The 14,237-nt window shown below is 35.3% G+C and overlaps 1 non-coding gene and 2 pseudogenes across 1 annotated transcript; 2 read left to right on the top strand and 1 right to left on the bottom strand.

Annotated features, from left to right (window-relative positions):
* Window positions 1–4,257: 4,257 nt before the first annotated feature.
* Window positions 4,258–7,651, bottom strand: LOC148919330 (uncharacterized; annotated as a pseudogene).
* On the top strand, window positions 5,540–5,647 carry LOC148919331 (small nucleolar RNA R71). The gene has a single exon (XR_016125744.1). It is a non-coding gene; the product is annotated as a small nucleolar RNA R71 (small nucleolar RNA).
* A 1,392-nt stretch (window positions 7,652–9,043) lies between the features above and the next one.
* Window positions 9,044–9,706, top strand: LOC148919329 (uncharacterized; annotated as a pseudogene).
* The last annotated feature ends 4,531 nt before the right edge of the window (window positions 9,707–14,237 follow it).

Raw genomic sequence — 14,237 nt, 5'->3', positions numbered from 1 at the left:
GGTGAAATATATTTTTCTCTTTGCAGACACTTAACATTGAGGTTTCTCTATTGTCATGATGAGGGAGAGGTAGGCACAACACATGGCAGCAGGAATATCCGTTATAGCCTTACACTTTCCAGTACATAATCATACAAAACAAATATTACATATTAATTTAATATCAATTAGGACATTATTTCTTTAAGTATTGCAGTAGCTTTGATGATTGATATATCATAACTTGGATTTGTTGTTTGACACTTTTTTAAAAATCTTTTGTTTGATTTATCTAAGACTCATTTATTTGGATTTAATAAGAATCGGGAAGAATGTGGGAAGTTCATCATGAGTTATAGCTACTTGGAATAACCTTAATATAGTCATATTTTGTGATTTATGTATCAAGGAGGTTGAGGCAGGACATCGTCTTGGCACTCACTTCAACAAAGATGCACTACAAAAAAACACACAACAGTCACTTTTTTTTCGTGACTTTTGGCAGTATTAGTCACTAATATTGGTGACTATGGCCAATAGTAATGGTACAGTTACAATTTTTGATGTGGCCATGACTGTTGGGTTTTGTCATGATTAAAGCATCATTTCGTGACAAATTGTGTTGACTATCCTATTACTCCAAAGTTGGCCCCACATCATGTCTAATCAAACTATATTTATGTTTTATTATTTTATTTTATTTTATTTGACTGCACTGACGTCCAACATCGTTCCATTATCTTTATAAAAAAAAATAGAAATCATTTTCATTATTATTTGTGTTATATTTGTGTATTATATTTTTCACAATTATAATAATTTCCAATTCCTTTTTATTTTTATTTTTAGCTGAAATCAGATCCCTTACCGAAAACCAGATCCCTCATTGAAAACCAAATTACAACACTCAAACCAAAATACCCATCACCTAATTCTTAGCTGAAATCACAATCAAAGATGAAAAAAATCTGAGTCAAGACCCATATTATATATATCATCCTTCCATAAGAGTTGAAACTTTAACCAAATAATTCAAACCAAGAAACTTAAGAACAATAAACCAAAAGAAAAAAATTCCAGACACAATCCAGCTACATATGTAGGAAACAAATGTTCTTCAAACACTAAACCAAAGACAAAGACAACAGGATCTAGGCCAACATCATTTGAACACATGAAGGTTCAGACTGACGGCGTTGACGTCATCATTGGTTGGGCTTCAATGTGGTTATCAAAGAGACAATTGGATATGTGTAAACATCGTTGATGTCGGCGTTGGTTGGGCTTCACATATAAAAAACTCTTATTTGGAAAAGGATTTCAGCAGAAGGTTGAGAGATGGAAGCTTTCCAATTGAGTCTCATAAATCAAACCCACACATAAATAAAACCCAAAACCATTCCTTAAATGAAACCCACATGAAAACTTCAAAAAATGAAACTTTTACCTTTCTAAGGGGAGATGCAGTTCAGATCAGAATATTTGAGTTAGGAATATAAGATTGCAGAGAAACAGAGAAGGGCAAGATGAACTAACAACATACCAGGGATTGATAATTCTGAGATTGAAAGGAGAAGAAGGAGAAGATAGAACGGTGAAAGAAGTTGGATTAGAAAGTGAGGAAGGAGAAAGATAAGGGATTGAGGTTCATACAAAAATATAAAAGCCTTAGGATTGAGGATGAGGAAATGAGAACAAAAGAGGGAAGGGAAAAGAGCCTTGGTTAGTGAGAAAGATTCCGTCCATATATTTTTATTAAATTACCATTGTAAATATTTTATTATGGGAAAGATTGTCCTTTTATATTTTATTACATATTACTATTCATGTGTCACCTACAACAAAATTTATTATATTTAAATCATTAGATACATATAATAGTGACTAATTTGGTAAACTAGTTGACCACCCATAATTGTCACCAAAATAAATTAGTCACTTTAAAAAAATGTGACTATTCTTCCTTTTTTTTGTAGTGATGGATGAGAAAAATTGAAATTAAATTTTAAGAAAGAGACGGGACATGAGTATGGTAAAGTTCAGTTGAAGTCAAGTGGGATGCACTTAAGATTGAATGGAAGTTGTGGAAAGAACTATCATGAAAACACCTGACGTCAAACTTGCGTGGCTTACTTATAATACCCCAAAACTAGATTTTGCTAGTCCTCGAGCAAAACAAAGTAAAAATACCATTTAGAAAACAAGAAATAAGTGGCAAGCCTTCCAAACAATATCCTCAAAGAATCACCGAAGTATATGGTTCCAAAGAAACACAACAATCACAATCTAAGTTCCACACATGATTCAAGGGTAACCAAAGCTCACAATGGCATCCTTAAGTGTAGTGTGTGAATGCAGTATCAGTACAACACCTGCAACTCAAATAAGTACATGCGCACACACTTAGAGCAAAATCAAGAATTCCGAACCCCATAAGCTCATTATCAAAACAGCTCTCCACAGTAATACCATATAATACCAAGGATCAAAAGGACTTTACAAGGGTTGTAATGAGGCTTAGGGTAGTGGTTGAATGAAAGAGGGGATATGGATATATAACAACATCTTGAGCACAACTAAAGCATAAGTAAGAGGCATGAGAGATTACTGATCTTTGTAACAAGCAAGGAACACATACATGAGCATATTGTCAACAGAATTTCAGCACCTTCATATCTGTTTATTTGGCCTAATTTTGTAGCTCTTTAACCTAGATCACCATGATCTTCTATTTTATAACACCCTAGGGCCGTGACTACATTGGTCACACTTCATTACCTCTTTTGATTAGTTACCAATACCCCCAAACTTATTTCTTTTCAACACTTGGGTTATGGCACTAATGATTCACTTTTGCTCCAAAAACCTTGCATTCTTTATAACTCTTTTTTGAAGATAGTTTTAATTGCTCATAGAATAAGTAAGAATAAGAAAACAGAGGTTCATTAAGGTAGGAATGGTTTACACAAAGAAAGGCTTAACGTAAGCTCAAATGGGTTGACTGGGGATGAATACATGTAGAGGGATGGTTAGAAAAGCTCAAACGGTTCAAACATGGCCTAAATCACTTCCTAAGCATTGTCTGGAAATAAATTGTCTCAAGAGATATTCAAATAAGTTCTAGAGTATGAAACCAAGATCATGAGATAAGTAGAATTGCATAACGTCTCCAAGTAGCAAGAAATTGGACTAACTCGGCATAGTGCTCAATAAGTGCAAGGATGGCATGCAAGACGGAGTTAAATCAGAAACACACAAAGTCCTTAAACAATAACTATCAATTTATGAGAAACCATATTAGTATTAGATCCAAGTCGTATCATAGGTGTTTGGAAGGATAACGAAACAACACACAAAATCCTGCTTTTTGGCCATTAGACACACTCAAAATTTTAAATTTTGACAATTTGAAACAACATAACTAAATCCTTCCCCCCAAACTTAAATGAAACATTGGCCTCAATGTTTAGAGTGTAAGAAAAAGCAATGCCTCATAAAAGGAAAGAAGACAAGGGAAAGACATAACCAAAGGTTAGAGTTTAGAAAAACTCCCTTTTGAAGCGATTAGGACGCAAGCAAGCTTCCTCGCATATTCTATCTTCTCCTCGTCACCTTGGGTTGCCTCCCAAGAAGCGCTAAGTTTCACGTCTTCAGCCGAACGTCCAAACTTTCTATAGTGAATAGGGGGTTTTGGGCTCAATCGACACCTCATGCAATGCAAGAGAGTTCACCAAGCTTATTTTCCTTTTTCATTGCTTCCTTACTGCTTTTCTTTTCCTTTTCTGTTTATGAATAGAATCACAATGAATTGTAGGAATGATTGGAATATTAACATCTCCAAATTTGGGCAGCCTCTTCTTATGTGTGGGAATTGTAGCATTGAACATGTGGGCTGCCCGTTGCTCCTCCTTGTCTCATCTTTTCAGCAAGCATGATTCTATTGAATATGGAAGGCCATCAAATCTCTCTTTCCCCTGGATTACCAAATACTTCAATTTGAAAACAATCTTGTACAACATTTGGCTTCAGGGCATCAAACACTTTGAAGGCAACAGTTTCTCCATTAACGGTCATGGTGAGAGTGCCTTGCTCTACATCAATCTTGGTCTTAGCAGTAGCCATGAAGGGTCGGCCAAAGATAAGGGGCAATTCATTGTCAGGAATTGGTGCTTTTTACATCTCCGGGACTAAGAAATCGACTGGGAAGATTAAACCTTCTTCGTTCACCAAAACGTCTTCTAGAATGCCCTTGGGGTACAGAATAGTTCTATCTGCTAATTAAATGCTCACTTGCAACTCACCAAGGTTAATTTTCTCATAAACATGATATGACATAAGATTTATAGAAGCACCAAGATCAAGTAAAGCTTTTTGAAACTTAAAATCACCAACTATGCAAGGTATAGAAAATGAACCTGGATCTTTTAGCTTTGGAGGTAGCTTTCTTTGTAACACTGCACTTACCTCTTTACTCAATGCAACTTGTTCATGCTCTTTGAATCTCCTCTTGTTAGTGCATAGATCCTTCAAAAAATTTGCATACTTTGGAATCTGAGCAATGGCATTGAGCAATGGGATGTTGATTTGCACCTTCTTAAATGTTTTCATTATCTCATCCAAGCCTTGATCTTTCTTTGACTTTGATAACCTGCTGGGAAAGGGTGTAATAGGCCTAAAAGCATTAGTTGAAATTGGAACTTGATTAGCATTAGATGATACCTTAGGGCCTGTGCTCTTTCCAAGAGCATTGAGGGGCTGTTTGGTGGAACCTGTGGGCTGCCCATGTGGTGGTTGAATGATCTCCACATTTTCTCCATCTTCTTGCTCTTCATTGGCATCTCCAACCTTATTATCAACTTGTTTACCACTTCTCAAGATGTGTATTGCTTTAGCATGCTCTTGATGCCTTGGATTCACCTCCGTTTGGCTTGGACATGTTCGGATGCTCTATTGCTCAAGGAGGATGCAATCTGCCCAACTTGCACTTCTAGCTTGTTCACTGCATTTTGAAAATTCTGATTGGTTTGCATTTGTTGCCCCATGAAATTCTTGAACATGTCTTGCAATTTTCCCATTTGGTCAACCCTTTGCTCTTGCACTCGTTGGGGAGCTTGCTGGAATTGCCTTTGTTGTATTTGAAATCCTGGGAAAGGTCCTTGAGATTGTTGCACATTTGAGTTATTGCTCCACTTGAAACTAGGATGATTTCTCCACCCCGGATTGTACGTGTTTGAGTAAGGATCATTATTAGGATTCCTTGCTTAAAAGGCATTTGCTTCCTAGAGGGCCAGTCATTGCCCGTTGAAGCAAAGAATACATAACATCAAGTTTTGCAGCAATCTCATTATTAGTACTTACCTCAGAGACCACACCTTTCATAGGAGCTCATCTTCCTTTATTGTGGCTCCATTGTTGAGAGTTAGCACTCAAGGATTTAAAGAGAGTAAAAGCCTCATCTGCTGTTTTGTTCATCAGTCCTTCTCCACTTATTGCATCTACCATCATCCTTTCAGAATTAAGCAAACCTTCATAGAAAGATTGCATTTGCATCCAACTCTCTATGTTGTGGTGTGGGAAAGAAACTTATCATCTCCTTGTACCTCTCCCAACATTCATGAAAAGCTTCTCTTTCCTTTTGTGTGAAACCAAAGATTTCCTTTCTAGTCTTGTTAGTCTTTTGAGCCGGAAAGAATTTCTGCAAAAACTTATTAGAAAGCTCATCAAGTACGAATTGACGCATTAGGCAAAGAGTATAACCAAGACATAGCTTTATCTTTTAAACTGAATGGGAATAGCCTCATCTTAATCTGCTCATCATCAAGGCCTTGAATTTTGATCGTAGCACATATTTCAAAGAATTGCTTAATATGCATGTAAGAATCCTTAGTGGTATTACCATAATAAGTTGGAAGAAGATGAATCATACCACTTTTAAGCTCAAACTTGTCAACTGTGAGTTAAGGATAGACGATGCACGAAGGTTGATCGGTGACTTTGGGAATGGAAAACTCACACAGGGGTTTTCGAGGTTGGACAACAAGCGCACCACCTCCTTCAACATTATTGTTGTTGTTCGGAATCTCTGCCATCTTGATTGAATCTTCAGATTCTTAACTCTTAGATTCAGTGCTTGAAGAACTATAATTCCTCCTCAAACCAGCACGTACAGCAGCGGTTCTTGGTGAAAGTGGCTCAGTGAACTTTGCTCCTGGTCAGATTCGGACGTGCACACACCAAGGAAATCAATTTCGTGCTTTCAATGGAGATAACAATTAAATACAAGAACTGAATACTAAAAGAAAAACCAACGAAAAGAAACAAATGAAACAAACAAAAACAAAACAATCAAAGTAATCTAACTATAGCACCATCGTTACCGGTTCCCCAGCAACGGCGCCAAAAACGTTTTGAGCCTATCCTTAACAACTAAAATGAGTTATTAAAAACAGCAACTTTAATTCTCGCAAGTGCACGAACCATTTATAGTATAGCTTATGTAAATACGAGGTCGATCCCACGGAGAATGGTAACTTGGTTCCAAGTTAAATTACTTAGAATGCTAGAAAAACATAGAATAAAGAAACTGACTAACTAGCTAAAGGCAAGGTCGAATTCAACAATGCCTCTTGCTAATTACTTAAGGTCTAGGACAGAATCCAAGCACCACACACACACTCGAAATGAGGGGTTTTGTTGTTGAAATGAAAAGAAGAAAGTGAAATGAAAGTGCTCGAAAGTAAACATTGGCAGCAATCAACAAGTTGTGAAACAATGATTGAGATGTGTTAGAGCCTTGGAATCCACCACTAGTTTTCCTATCTAAGTTATGAATGCATAGAAATTGACTCAAGCTTCATCAACAATAGATTATCGCATACAAGCCTATGGTATCTAGGTGCAGGATGCATGATTCTCCTAAGGCATGTAATCGTGCATGGTATCTACACAACACGTGATCTCTAATATCCAACCTAAGCATGGTATTTACTTAGAATAAAGCATATAAGAGTCATTAAGCTCCTTGAGAATATGATAATCACACAAGTCCTAGAACATGGTATCTGTCCTATTCAACTTATGGTTATTAACCCCTTGACCCCTTGAATGATTCTTAGGCCATTCATGTGTTGCTTGTGAAAGGAGAGTAGAATTGGTGAATCTAAAACCCTTCCCAACCTCTGCTAGATGCATAAAATCCTAGTTAGCTACTCTAAGAAAACATACATCAAGCACATAATAAACTGGAGATTAACAACTTGATAATGAAAGCGAGGAAATCAATTAACTATAAAATTATCCATAACATTGAATATTCATGACTAGGGCTTCATCCTAAGCCCTAACTAAATGGATTAGTTAAACATAACTATGAATACAGAAAATAAGAAATACATAGATAGGATAGAAAAGAAGAGAAGAACTAGTTGGCAGCAATGTAGTTCCCAGGATAGCTCAAAGCTCTCTTCTTTCTTTGTGGTGAATCTGAATGTGTGTATGAGAGCAATGGATGAAGTGGAAATGTGTATTTGACTCCCTATTGAATGAGTGTGCAGCTCTCTATTTATAGAGTGCAATTTCATCCTCTCCTTTGGTTGGTGAAGCACACCTCTCTTAGCTGCTCCCAACTACTCCAGCTGACATACTTGCCAACTGCTCCAGCTGCCAAATACATGCTTTGGTATGGTTTCTTTATGGAAAGCTTGACTTTTGTTCATCTTTCTGAGTTTCTGAGCTGATTTGACTCCCATGTGTGGCTGCCCATGTGTAGCATATGGCTCTAGGGATGTAGCCACATTAAATGTGATGGCAGCCAACATGACATTTCTGTGAACTTGGTTCAGTATTTGACGTGCTGAGCACTTCAAATTTATCCAATTGGGCTGAAATTTGGATATGTTATAATAGACACCCATTGGAACAACTTCTATCAAGGATGTCTCCTAATCCGACCTGTGTAAGTTGCTGAAATGAGGCCTGCAAGATGACCTACTAAACTGGACTGACAAGGAGTGTAGCTCAAATTGGTTTTGTCTTTAAGCTCATATTCCTCTTGTGCCACTCAGTCCTTAACATGCATGAATTGTATCAAATGTCATCCCCTTGCTGTATTAACCTACAAAACACACAAACATAGGTAAGAGACTCAAACGAAAGAGAAACTAAGTAAAATTACTAAGCAAAGAAGGCATGCAAATGTGTGAAATTATGACCTTATCACTTATGAATTTAACAACCCATAGGAGGAGTTGTATGTGAAGTGCTGGTTTTTATGGTTTAAACTTGTTATTTCATATGAGTATAATGTATGACTATTATTTGGATAATGTATTTGTTATTTGGATTATGTTATATGTGTGTGAGCAAATTTCCTCACGAGAATATTCGGTTGCAAAGATTCCTCTTCCTTCTCCGCCTTGTCTTTCTCCCTACAAAATAGAACAAATGAGAGGGCCACACCCGGGGGTGTTGGCCAAAGGCCCTCCGATGCCTAAATTAGTTCAATTGAATCGTATAAAAAACAATAGCTAACTAGGGTACGGAGATGTGTTTAGGGTGTAAACCGGGCGGCCAAAGCCTTATGTAAAAGAGAGAGAGAAAGGAGGTGGCTAGGGTTTGAGAGGAATTTTCTGCAGAGTTTCAGTAGGGATTTCAGACGTACCTTGATCCTTGTGTGTGGCCATCCTTTTATAGTGGTCTTGGAGGCTAGGGTTTCAGAGGAATAATTTCGTAGATAGAAGGGAATTATTCCTCCCCTATTTGGAATTGATTTGATTAATTAGGGTAAATCAAATCCCTAATTGTGGTAGGTATCAAGTCAAATCCTAATTTAATTAGGTAACTCCTCATTTAATTGGGAATTGTGGTAGGAATCAAATCACTTCTCAACCTAATTAGGTAACGTTCCATTTAATTGGGTAATCCCCAATTAAATTGAGTAACTCCCAATTAGGTCAAATAATCCCCAAATGGAAGGAATTATTTGACCTAGGGTCTGATTTAATTTGGTTCCCACAATATGGAAGTGATGATGAGCATAAATATAAATTGTAGGTTATTTGAAACTATGAACATTCTAAATGATGGAGAGGAGGAGGACGAGATTAATCTAGCTATATGTGCTTGTGCTCGTGCTATTGAATTATATTATGTGAAATATGTTCATAAATCCCCTTGTATAAATTCCTCCCAAATAGGTAATATCTGGTTGATGGAAGTTTTACAAGGGAATGATAGTTAGTGTCATAGAATGTTTATGATGGATAAAGATGTATTTTCCATATTATGTTATGACTTGCAATCTAATTATGGCTTGAAGGGATCAAGGAGAATGAGTGCTTTTGATATATTGGGAATGTTCTTGCACATGCTAGGACATGGTATAGGAAATAGGTTATCACAAGAAAGATTCCAACATTCTGGTGAGACAATGAGTAGATATTTTGGTCTTATGTTGGATATTGTATGTCGTATGACAACAGATGTCATCAAACCAATTGATCCCGAGTTTAGTGACACCCCACAAGAAATACTGTCAAACTCTAAATATATGCCTCACTTTAAGGTAATGATCAAATCTGAAAGTTTTTTTTGGTGTTAAGTATTATTATACATATTCAAACTTCTTGTTATTTAATTTTAGTGTCTTCATTCATGTTTTAATCACTCACTTTACGCAATTATATCATAATAAAATAAATCTTTGAATTGACAGGGAAGTATTATGTAGTAGATGTGGGGTACCCACAAATGTGAGAGTTTTTGGGACCATATAAAGGCGAAAGATATCATCTTCCTGATTTTCGTAGAGGTGGCCAACCAATGGGCCCTAAAGAGGTATTCAACCATGCACACTCTTCTCTTAGAACTATCATCGAACGAACTTAAGGGATATATATATTTGTAATTATCCATTCAACAAGCAAGTAAAGAGTCATTGCAACAATGACGCTTCATAATTATACAAGAAGGCAAGCTCAACGTGATAAACATTTTGATAACCCAAGTAACATTTTAAGTGAAGAAATTGATAGGGATGTTGATGTACAACAACATAGCCATACAACTTATGATCAAGGAGGACAAGAGATGGAAGCTTTGAGAAATAGTATCACTGCAAGTTTAATGCACACATCTAGTTAGACATTTGTTTATATCTAGTGCATTTGGAATTTATATTTTGTTGATGGTGTTCTAGGTATCTATAAAAAAATGTTGTACTTAAGTACCTTATGACAGTTTGAACTAACTTTGTCATCTAGACAAAAAAAAAAAAAAAAAAAAAAGTAGCTTTGTCAAAACAATTATTTAGAACGTGTAATTATTTGTTTCATGGAGTTTTTTTTTTCGGATAAGTGTATATTATAATCAAGATTCTTAAAAAAAAATTATAAATGCATTGAACTTCCTTGTCTTTTACAAAAAAAAAAAAAAAAACATAAATAAATAACACTTTCAATATTATACCATTTTTTGTCATTATACACTGTCACAACACTTCTAAAAAAAAGTTTACCAAATGCTATGACACTGCTTTTTATACTCACAACACTTTTACAAATACGAGAATTACCAAACACTTAGCTGCATCACTTCACAGCTGTTTATTCTCGCAACACAGCAGGATCAATTTTTTTTAAAAGCACAGCAATACCAAACTAAGCCTTAGCAAGACAGACTTTTGTTGTACACATATTTGAACAACTTATAGCAGAAACAATATACTTTGTTCTCATCTTTTGAGTACATTTTCTACTAAAATATCTTTTGTTTTGTTATCAATGCTACCCCAAGTTCTTGGATCATAGATATTCAAAACATGGCCTATTTGTTCCTTTTCATTTTCATTCTCAATTAGTTCATCAATTTCTCTCAATTCTTCCTCATTACTTTCATTTTCCATAAGATCACCAATCTGTTGACTCAGATCATTTTTATCATTTTCTTATTGATTACTTGGTTGTTGTTGTGATTCATTAACTAAATCATGAACTGAATCTTCAGTTGAAGAACCAATTTTAAAACATTTATCAAGAGTTCCTTTTTGAGTTTGAATAATTTTTTCTAATTTTTTCCTTCTATTTCTTTTTTGACTTCCAGACTCATATTTTCTGAGTAACATTTTCTTACTTCAAGAAAGTACAACATATTGCAAATTAACCAATACCCTACCAATATTTAAAATTAAATTTAAACAACAAAGAGCAATAAAACCTTTTAGGAACTCCACTCTCCACTGGACCTTGTTGATGCAAATATGTAATGATTTAATTTTTTTTTCTGAAGTTCAAAAATCTGATTTAATTACAAAAAGTCAAATATAATTTAATTAAAAAAAGTAAAAAATTTGATTACCTTTCCAAGAGTGATTCGTCTCCTCTCTTGGTTACCATCAATCTCAAAGAAATTTTAAGGAGGTGGGTGGGAATTCAATCTTTAGGGTTAGAAATATGGGATGATAAGACTCTATCTTTCAACCTTAGGAATTGACCAAGAACAGAGAGAATCAAAGAGTATTTCTATATATTTCTCAACATGATCGTACAATGGCTCCCCAATTGGTAATAAAGCCACCGACTAGGTTACAATAGTAATTCCCAACTAAAACTTGACACGTGGCTAACTGACTAACCAAAATTGTTTTACAGTTTTCCCCAATTCCTATCATTACCCCTCCCCTTGAAGCAAAGTTTGCAAGTATTGGAAACTTATTAGAACAAAAACAGAGCTGTTGAAGAACACAATAGGACTCATTTGGAATTGAAAGCAGCTTCAACCTGAGCAATGAAATCTGGAAATCTGGCCGTGAGGTCATTGTAATCCTCCCAAGTGGCATCCTCTATTGTGTAACCCTGTAGTGCACTAAGGCATCCACCCTTGCAACATTACCTCATTTGACCAATTTCCTTTCCACAATAGCCAGTGGTTCATCTTGCACAATACCATCTTTAGTAATTTGAGGTAATGTCAAAGGAGGAGTCACATGAGTTCCCAAATGCTTCTTCAAACAAGAGACATGAAATACTAGGTGGATCCTACAACCAACATGCAACTTGAGTTTGTAAGCCACTACTCCCAATTGCTCTAGTATCTCATAAGGTCCATAAAATTTGGGTAAGAGTTTATTGACAGAACCCGACCCAAATTCTACTTTGGAATCTGAGCCGAACCCTGTGCGTGTCCAACACCTAGTAGGTGCTGAGCACACTTGACCAAAATACCCTTCTAACTAGAACCAAAATTTAACTTCAAGTTCGACTTCTGCCAAAAATTCGGTAGAGTCTCCCCTGTAAATTGCTCGTTTTCCCAAACTTTTTCACCTGTACAAGAAGCAATTTAAATATTCACAACCGTTTAACAAGCACAATAATAGAATTTGTGCAACCAATCATCAAATCTTTATGGCCTCAAGCCTCTTATACCAAATAAATCGTTCTGCCATCTATAATTGGTCTCAACTTTTAGAACAACCTGAATATGTTATCAAATTTTAAATTAATTAACTTAACTAAAGAACTTTTCAATTACTTTATCTTGCGACTGCACCTAGTAACGCTAGGTTGCCTATGTACCCTTACCAAGGGATGAAGTTACACGTAGTTCTTTCTATGTGATTGCAAAACAATTCTAGTTCTCAAATATCACCATTATTCATAAGCTCTAAAGTATATATTTTTCAACTTTCCCAATTCTCAGAATAAGAACATAAGTAGGCCACTCCTTGAACTTCCTCTAACTCATAAATCCATTTGTATATTATTGGCTTAAATTATATATATATATATATAAAATAATAACAAATAAAAATAAAAATAAAACCAACAAGCTCCGAAGACACTTTTATCCTTTCCTTCGAAATTCACATAAGGCTCATTATATATATATATATATATATATGTCAACAACTTAACTAGAATATATATATTTTCCTCTTTTACTTGTAAAACAAACTCATCGCTTAAGAAAATAATGGTGAACTGTATAAAATCCTTAAAACTTGTAAACATTCTCCTTGTCTCATAATATTAGGAAAATAGATATTAAAACCTTTGCCCATAAAATACCAAAATAAAATCCTCAGTTTTAGTTTCAAACCATCTCAAAACTTAAATTCTCTCCACCTAGGCGTACCCCCATTCCTGATCCATCAATTCCATTAATACCATCAATTCCAATATTAATCCGTCAATTCCAGTAATAATTTGTCAATTCCAATATTATTTCGTCAATTCCAGTAATAATCATCGATTCTAATATTATTCTGTCAATTTCAGTAATAATCCGTCAATTCCTTGTGTCAGATTATATGACACATCCTCGCAGGCCTCGATAACACAAAGTCAATCCGAGCTGCATTTCGAGCGAGCCTTGGGAACACAAAGTCGACCGAGCCGCATTCCTCGCAGCCTCAGGAGACTATTAGTTAGCAGAGCCGCTTCCTAGCGGGCATCGAGAACACAAAGTCGACCCGAGCCGCATTTCTCGCACCACACGGTTCAGGCGTCCTCGAAACTCGTGGGGTATTATTTATGAATGACAAACTGTTTCAAGGAAACTGGGGGGGTACTTATGTGGTGGGTTTGAAGAACCATATCCAAAACTTATCACAAACTTTCCCTTTATTCCAAAAATCTATTTTTCAAATCTTTTCTCAACTTTCCAAAAATTAGTTCTCAACTACCCTTGAATTTACACCATATACTGTTGAGAACTAGTGTCCATAATTCCGCATTTTCCCTTACGGAATATATATATATATATATATAATCTTAACAGTAATAGATAACTAAATAAATAATAAATAAATGAATAAATAACCACAACCCCCAGAGATTTCACCATTCTCGATAATGCATAATCTTCAAATATCATATATAACATTTAGGCATAATATAAAATACTATAATATAATCTCAAATATCAAAATAATAGAAATATTCACAATTAGCAATATATATATATATACATATTTATTTTCATTCCATAATCATATAAATCCATTATACAAGAAATTCCATACTAAAAAAACTACATACTCTTGAAAACAAATGTTCACTTATTTACTCATAACCATAGCTGAGCCCAAGGCTCACTTTCACAACCCACCAAATCAAGTATCCCATACTCATCTATTCCATTATTTCAATTATCACAATAATATCCAAGAATTTCATAAGATATTATAAACAAGCTCATAATCCCAATAATCAAAATAACTCAATTAACGGTCAACATTCGTTTACGCGGTCGTGCTAGTACTT

Source organism: Prunus mume, linkage group LG3 (genome assembly GCF_029339155.1).
Source record: "Prunus mume cultivar Tortuosa linkage group LG3, ASM2933915v1, whole genome shotgun sequence".
NCBI lineage: Eukaryota > Viridiplantae > Streptophyta > Magnoliopsida > Rosales > Rosaceae > Prunus > Prunus mume.
The sequence above is the reverse complement of the archived record's forward strand: the minus strand, read 5'-3'. Positions and strand labels throughout refer to the sequence as shown.